This window comes from Bombus pascuorum, unplaced genomic scaffold, assembly GCF_905332965.1.
Source record: "Bombus pascuorum unplaced genomic scaffold, iyBomPasc1.1, whole genome shotgun sequence".
Lineage (NCBI taxonomy): Eukaryota > Metazoa > Arthropoda > Insecta > Hymenoptera > Apidae > Bombus > Bombus pascuorum.
Genome location: NW_026869739.1, coordinates 292,736 through 301,601, shown reverse-complemented (window position 1 = coordinate 301,601; position 8,866 = coordinate 292,736). Strand labels below are relative to the sequence as shown.

Sequence of the window (8,866 nt, the reverse complement as noted above, 5' to 3'; positions counted from 1 at the left end):
CTAAAACACTACAGTGCACAAGAAATTTTACAGAAATCATCCTGTGTACATGACTGTAATAAATTGATGGGTGCTGTAGACATAGTCACCAGCACTATAAATTATACTCGCAAAACAACGAAATGGTACAAAAAATATTTCTTCCGTATGATTGATACGTGTTTATGGAATTCGTATTGTCTGTACAAATTGAAAATCAACAAAACAATAACAATTGCGAAATTTCAACTGTAATTGATCGATCAAATTTTAAAGAAACATCAGAAAAAGAACAACAAGGCGTCCCATTATACCCGGATATAATCGCTCATTAAAACTCAACGGAAGATATTTTCCTTCACTTTCTGAAGCTACAGGAAAAAATAGACCACGAAGATGTGTTGGGTGTGCGAGAAACGATAAAAGACGAGTATCTCGTTATCAATGCCATGAATGTGATGCTGGGTTGTACGTGTTTACATGTTCCAAAACATATCATACTGAACTAAATTATTAATTACAGTATATTGTTCTTTCACTATTTTCAATCGTTAATCAGACTCTTTATACCCATTAAATAAGTTTATATCCTTTATGTAGAAATTATGAGTATATTGTTTAGAAGAAAAGTCCCTTTTCTTCTAAGATAAATTGTCCACGCGCATTGTGTACACTTTCGGCACGGGGTCCACTTTAGTGGCGGTGCTACGGCGGACCGAATCGCCGTGGCAAAAGGGTTAATAACGTTTAGGGAATCTCAGGGCTGGCTGTCTCTGTTGACGGTCGGTGCACGAAGAGACGGTGCAGGGATAATCGGCTGGAGAGCCAACCTGTTGGAACCGAGTTTTACGCTGGCGGTTCCGCCTCCTCGTGGCCCACATTGGTAACGGCGCGGCGCGATGCACGCATCGCGTGGAATCGGCCAAGCGACCTGCTTGTTCCCCGAAAAGATTGCTTCAATTTGTTCAATGATCCGCAAGAAGAGGGTAGGGTTTTTCCAAGTCGCGCGCCGTCCTCCGGGCAAGGAGCGCTGGGAAGTAGACGAGAATCGAATACGAACACCTAGATACGAAGTCAGTACGAGTTCCTACTAGAGGTATGACGCGGTCAACCAAAAGGTCGGGTCGTGAAACGCAAACATTACTTGTCTCTAACCAAACTCAGCTCGAAAACTAAGGCCGAGCGGTGGGATAATTTTCCGAATAATTCGAAAAATAAGGTAAACCATGGCTTATAAGTATGTATGGAAGAAAGTTGTTCAAAATATTGAGCAGCAAAACCTACTTCAAAGTCATGAAAATACGACATTTTTAGTTCCACCAAAATGGTGATTCTGTTCAAATTTCTTGCGATTTTCGTACAAACCCAAAAATATCGTTACATTTCCCTATTGATACTCTAACGAAGGATCTATAACCTTGTATATAATAAAATATGGCCACGAAGAGATTAAGTAAAGAGATGAATCTTTGATTATTTTCTAAAGTTATTGAAATATTTGATTACGTTTTTCCTATATAATCAAACAACTTTAATGTAAAAAAAATTTGATCCCCTTTTTATACCTAAAGAATAAATATTATTTAAAAGAGAAAGAATAGCTTATGCAGTAAAACAAAACATATTACATAAAAATAAAGCGCAGTAACTGTTATGTAATAAAGTAAATGGCTGGCCGATATGCGCATAGCCTATCACTGCCAGAAATTGTCAGCTGTCAGCTACTTAAGCAGCGTAAGAGAGATTTTCTTTTGAGAGCTTAACAAGTGAAGGTGTTTCAGTAGCCACTGATTTCATCATCTTCAAATATAATTCAGTTCAATGTTATTTATATGAAGAATTCGATCATACACGATCGCTTAAGAAATTTTGGGGTTAGTTTCAAGGATGGATGTTTGGGTTTCTTACAAGCATAAAGGAAACTGACTTGATTCGATGCACCATCACCTGCATGGCACGATTGAAACGGGGAGAGAATAATGCACATTTGGGGCAAATCGGAATGAGATATGAGAAATGCACTGTTTACACAAATATTAAACGTAAACGATCATCAACAAATCAACCGTATCGAGGCAGCTAGGAAGGAAAATGGAGTGCCTCATTAAATAAAAAATTATAAAAGAAAAAGAAAACGCTTCAATGGCCGCAATTTTACAATCACAGACAATAAAGGCGAATTTCAACACACATAAACTAGAAACATAAGACATCATTTCTCTATCACATTTATGACATATATGTGACACAATTATGTGTCGGCGTTACATCGGATTTAAGAAAACTTCAGAGCGTAAACAATTCCCCTACATAGAAGTCACAGCATAATATCCAATAATTTTTAGAATTAACAGGATATTATTATGGATTCGACAAGGTCTACGCTGTTAAAACAAAACTTATTCAATTATCAGAAAAAGAAATCCACATCAAATACAGGCGAACATCGGAAGAGACTTGAAAATCACTGTGATGGACGATCCTCACAACTAATACTACGATATATTTTACACGGTATTTACAAACAGCAGTTTAAACTACACCGCAACTATTTAAGAACCAAGCAAGAATATCTGCGGCGTATGCCCTGCTTTTTCCAACTTTACCTCTCAAGAGCTGTCCACGCACCACCAACTACCGACTCTTACTTTGAATAATTTCAGTGAAAGGTTCCACTCAAACAAAACTGATGTTGCTATCAGAAAAATAAATCAATTTTAGATACAGGCGAACATCACAGGAGATTCGAAAATCTCTGTGATCCACGATCCGCACTACTAATACTACGGTATCTTTTATATGGTATATATACACGGCATTTACTGCTCGTAGTTTAAACCAGACAGCAATTATTCTGGAACGAAGCAAGAATATCTGCGGGATAAAAGTGAGGTTTTTGAAGAAGTAGAAGGACTATTATATGGACCAGGAATAACTGATTAGCAAATTATCAACTTAGGTAACTAAAAACTCATATTTTTTCCTACTGTAAACTTTGAAACGTGTTCTCTCCAATTTTGATTTTCACGATTTTTCTAAATTGGCGGGCGTGATAGTAAAAAAAACTAAACGACTTATTTAATTGAACCAAAAAATTTTTTCTTCAGTATTAAATTCTCTTCTAAGTGAAATAAAAAAGTTCGTCAAAAAGTTTATTTAAATAATTGTTAAAGCAGCTTAAAGTTTTTTTTTAAACCCGCCAATATTTTTAATTTCAAATTTTTTCTGCCCTTTCTTCGTTCACTCAGAAGAAAATTATATAGTAATTTAATCTTTTTTTTGATTTTTTGTTTCAGTCAAGAATTACGAAGTGGACCTTTCCCGCCGATTGAAGACTGCAGCGTAGGTAGGTAAGCAAGGTAAGCATCCGTACGAGATCACCTTGGTCGCGAAGAACGGACTGATTGGGATCAGAATGAACAACGTGTATTGCATTGGGATTGACAAGGAAATATGTCGGTGGGAAAATACCAAAGGTTTGGTCAACTTCGGACCATTATTATGTCCTGCATGATTTTAAAAATAAGAAGACGAGACGTAATGTCGACAATTTTAGGTACTCGACGAAGGAAGCCGACATGGAGAATTTTATTTTGAAGTTTGACCGGAATTTTGATAATTTATTTAAGGATCCATGTGGGGCCTTATGTGGCTATTATGTCCAGAATAACCCGCGAGAGTCCGAACAGACGGTCTCCACGTGGAAATCCAAATAAAGCGGTTGGCGTGGAAGCTATACCAGGGACGGCTGTCAAGGTGGAGAAAAGAACGGATATGGTGCTAAGAGTGTTAAACGCGGTACACAACAATGGGAAGATATCGCCGAAGTGGAAGGTGGCGAGGTACTCATTCCGAAACCGGGTAGAAACCCCGCACTTATATCGTCTTTCCGACCGATCAGCATGCTTCCAGCACTTAGTCAAGGCTGGGAGCACACGTTTAAGAACCTGATCGAGGAAAGTTTGGATCTAGACCCTTTCCACGAGGATCAGTACAGTTTCAGAAGGAGGAGGAGTACGCTAGACGCCTTGCATCGAGTGATGGAGTTGACCGAAAGCTGCAGAAAGAGAACAGGATTTGTGTACTCGCAGCAGTGAATATAAAGAACGCGTTTACCACTCTTAGTTGGAATAAGATCCTACTAGATGTCGAAGCAAAAGGGATGCCCCTAAAACTTTTGACGTTCCTCGACAATTATCTTGAGAATAGGAAGATAGTAGTGCAGAACACTGGGGGGACGGTGAAGAAATATGTCTTGGCGGGTGTCATTCAATGATCGATACTTACGTTTATTGGCAAATACAGGAATAAAATACTCGATCCAATTGTAAAATCTGCTTCCTGACGCTCACTTTATTATGGGAAGAAAAGAGAAGAAACTCCAGAACATAAAAGATGGATAGAGTGAATTGTTTATGAATGTTCTGTCAACCACGAGAGAAAAGTGTAGGAAAAATGTGGGTAAACGCCGTGACTAAAATGTTTTTGCATTCAGAAAAATTACATGGCGCGAATTACGTGAATCATATCGATACAAAGGCATTTAAAACATTAAGCGCGAGGCTGATTTTGATATGCTTTCTGTTGAAACGGCGTGCAGACGCAGCCGCGATCACTCGGCAAGTGTGAGTTAGAGTATAAGCAGACGATAATACACACATCGCGGTGACGATTTAGTTTCATTTTATACAAATTATAAAGGAAAAATGACGAGATGGGTGGAGATGGAACTCATTTCAAGTATGAAAATGAAGCTAAGAGAGCAATGAAGTTGTTTATCAAAAGTTTATCAGAAGTATCCAGCAGAATTCTTTGCTGATGGAATAAAGAAACTTATCACGCGTTGCCAAATATAAATTGATGCAAATGGCAATTATGTCGAAAAATAATTAAGATATTTTATAAGTAATGAATTGAATTTTCATTTCTTTTCTGTTTCATTTCAGTTCACGTTAAAAACGAAACTGCGCCTTCGTATCTCGCAAAATAAAATGAAAATGAATAGTTCGTGTTGTTCGATGATTCCGTTAAACGAAATAATGTTAACATCCATATATCTTTCGTGCGTTCATGTCTACAAAAAGCTAACTACATACATTAAAGGAAGGGGATTAAAACAGGCGGATTGTTTGGCTACATTCTTATACTACGATATAAATATACATAACAATAAGATAGTTAATAACTATATTAAAACAATATATATGAACAATATATACATACGTTCACCGCGGAAAGTATGCTGACATCCTACAATACGATCTGTTTAAATCGGTTTTTAGTTGTTACTATTATTCTTTTTTATCTACCAAATCTACCAATCGGTCAAAACTCAAACTGCTTTGTAAACAACAGTGGTGTAACCGATATCGTAACGTTTCATATCATATAAAAAAGTATTATCCTATTTATGTCGAAAAACTGTAAATTTAGATTATTTGGTACGTTTAATTTGTCGTATGAAAGGTAAACATAGGACACGAAGCGGTATTATGTTTACGTTAAAACAAACGAAAGACAAGGACAACGTAAACACAAGAGAACCGTTTCGCGCCCTTACCTGGCTTTCTTTCTTAATAATTCTTTTTAATTTTCTCATAAGAAATACAAACATAGATCGATGTATGTATTTAAATAAAAAAAAAAATGGCTCCATTTGCAAAAATAAAGTTGAAATGGAACCCTCCTGCTAGATTAACAAAAAAGTAATTTGCACCGTATGTGATGTCTTCTTTCGAACTAAACAATTTTTGTTAAATCTTTTTCTGATAACATCAATCTCACGTGAGATATTCTACCGCTTACTGTTTCGCCATTGGTTAAATATTGAGACTAGGTTCCTATGTATAATTGAATATCTAGATATAAAATACATATAAAAATTGAAAGTTTTAGACGATTTTGTAGGCATCAGATTCGGTACATTATTCAAATTATGTCCATATTTAATTATAATGACTTGCAACAGAATCTGAGAATTCAGGTTTGTTTTTTCCATTCATTATTTTTGGTTGATAAATAGAAAAGATAACGAATGAATATACTGTATCACTTTTTTTAAAATGAAACAGTGCATTAAATACGGACATTATTGCAAATAATACAGCAATAGTAGATAATTAAAAAGAAGTAGGGAAAAAACTTACCATTACAGCATGGAAAAAAATTTATGAAGAATTGTGTTAGTGGAATTAGATTCTTTGTGTATGACGAAGTGCATCAGGGAAGGATTCTTAAACAAATTTCGTAAAAAATTACTATCTATCGGATAAATACAATACGAGATTCAAAGAATAATTAATAGTAACAAAAACATAATTATTTTATATGAACATAATATTCAATTATAGACATATTTATACGTTAAGTTCTGTGATTAGTGACCATTATCGATGACTGACTTTATTTTTGGTTCTGAATAAGCATCATCTCTGATGAAAACATTTTTTAGCGAGAAAAGATAAAATAGGAAGAACGATCTAACATTTATATAAAAAACTATAATCAATATATTTAATTAAAACTAAAACATAAATATGTATAACATCACTCTTACGTTAATATAAATGTATAAATGCAAGTAGTATATTAGAGAGGAAAAATATAATAAAAAAAAAATAAGAAAAAAGAAAAATAAATAAGAAAATTGTATTGGTTTCTACGACTTACTTCCACATGTGGAATAATCTATCTGGTTGCCGTATGACCCATTCTAGAGACAGAACAAAGTTATTAGATTAAAATAATTCACAAGAAGTTTGTAATTCTTAAAATTTGCAAGTATAAAGTATTTACCCTGAATAAATCCTTTTTATAGAAAATTTACAAGTCGACTTTCGAATAACTAGATTTTATATTTTATCTAGCATCTAGCACTTTTTATCAATCGCTCAAACACTTGCTAAACACAAAAATTGTAACGTTCAAACGTAGGCAACTACTTCGTAGCACCTTCGCAATACCGTGTCTCGAATATGAAAGATTATTGAACAATACCATCCCTAATTTAAATAATAAAGGCAGATTCGTACTGCTTGTTGATTGGCTATCTTGGCTTCTGGAGTATAAGGGGCGAATCCTGTACGCTGCGCAAAAATCTCTGCGCCGATTATATTTCAATTTTACTACAATACATTAACGACTTTACATCTTGAAAATTGTCACTATTACGCTGCTGATTTTTATATAAATATTATATATCAAAGTGCACACAATATGTAAATGCAAAATATATTCAAACTATGTAATAATTGTACAATATTCTACATTGCGAATACGATCTTAATTGCTTACCATGATCTTTTATTATAGTTTGTTTACTGATTGTCAAATTCAATGTAAATAATAATCTCAATTAATATATATAACGTATAGAATATATAGTATGTGTATATATTATGTATATAATAATAACCAAATTATGTATATTATATATATATATATGTCGGGTTAGCGTTAGGGGCGTTTAATGAATCTTCACCAATGTTGTTCATGGTTGTCGCACAGATATTTATTACACAAGTATGGCTGATACAAGATTGACAATCGGACGCGGTAGCTGGACGCTAATGACAATGGCCCTAGGTTCGATAAAGCGAATCCACGGTCAACGGGATAACGAATATACTTTGCTTCAAAGTCTAAGTCGGACTCAACTTACTACTCGTGATACTAGGAACGCTTGATTGACTCTTAGCTAATCGGATTGCCAGAAAAGAATGACTTTCCGTCGCGACGACGCTGCAGAGGAAAACTATAACGGGGTGTGCCTAAGGGCACGAGATCATCGGATTCGTCAAAGAAAGCCTCCACTCGGAGGGTGAGGGAAATAGGCGCTGCTGTTAATTGGTCAATTTCTATGTTGGCGGTTAGAAAAGGATGCTAGCCGCCCTAGAGAGAGAGTTCCTAGCAGGCAACGTCGTACGTGACCAAATCAGGCTTTCCCATATCTTCCCGCAATAGGTGACAGATTTACAGGCTGATAGAATAAAGACTGTTTGTCACTCTGAAGGACTTTAGTTAACTAAGTTCTAAGATTTGTAACGGTTCCTCAGGTTATCTGAACATAAACTGTAAACGATGCATCGGCATCTGGCGATCATCTGGCCCAAAGAATGGGGTCTGTGTGTGGCGAGCTGCGGGGCTGTTGGAATGTCTTATTGTCAAGTGTCTGTACTGCCAATTCTTTAAAGGAAAGCTATGTTACTTTATATCTCTGTTAGGTGGAATGTTTATCCCGTGACCGTGGTTACGCTCGGCGACCGGTTGTCGCCTCGAGCCTAAGCTCATTGTCTCAAGTTTCGAATGACTGTGTCTGGGTTATTTCGTAGATGCTACAGTATTGAGGCTTTTCCAAATAATTCCAACGGGGAGGCCCGGGTGTCCTTTCATCTCCGACACGGCCATCCTGACTATCACACGTCCTCGGGTGTATCTAGAATAATGGATTTTCCCAATGTTAGACTCGATATAACTGTCGTTATTTACAATTTAGTTAAGTGTCAGAATAGGTCAAGGGTCCAGTTTGACAGCAAAAATTCTGGTCGGACGTTTGATAACGAAAGAGTTAAAAGAGAGTGGGAACCCGTAACGTTACGATTGATATTCGAAGTGCTAGTCGCATTTTGTGAATCATCAGTCTGGGCGTAATGACATGATGGACCATTCTCGATCTCGCACCTGGACGACCCTCAGTTCTCTGGATCATGATACCACACTGAGCTTTTGTTCAAACACTATGTTAGATGTTATCTCCGTAGTGTTAACGATACTTGAATTGAATTCGGTAACGGTGTGTTGATCCCACACTTACTTTGTTTGGGTCGTATGCCCCCCGTAAGCGTGTGCGTGCCACTATGTTCGATCCTACACCTGATTACCGCACTGG

General features: G+C 36.3%; 1 long non-coding RNA gene across 1 annotated transcript; it reads right to left on the bottom strand.

Annotated features, from left to right (window-relative positions):
- Positions 1-5,652: 5,652 nt before the first annotated feature.
- On the bottom strand, positions 5,653-6,901 carry LOC132915720 (uncharacterized). The gene is made up of 3 exons (XR_009659946.1): positions 6,775-6,901; positions 6,649-6,691; positions 5,653-6,211 (listed from the first exon to the last, which is right to left on the bottom strand). It is a non-coding gene; the product is annotated as an uncharacterized LOC132915720 (long non-coding RNA).
- Between the last annotated feature and the right edge of the window lie 1,965 nt (positions 6,902-8,866).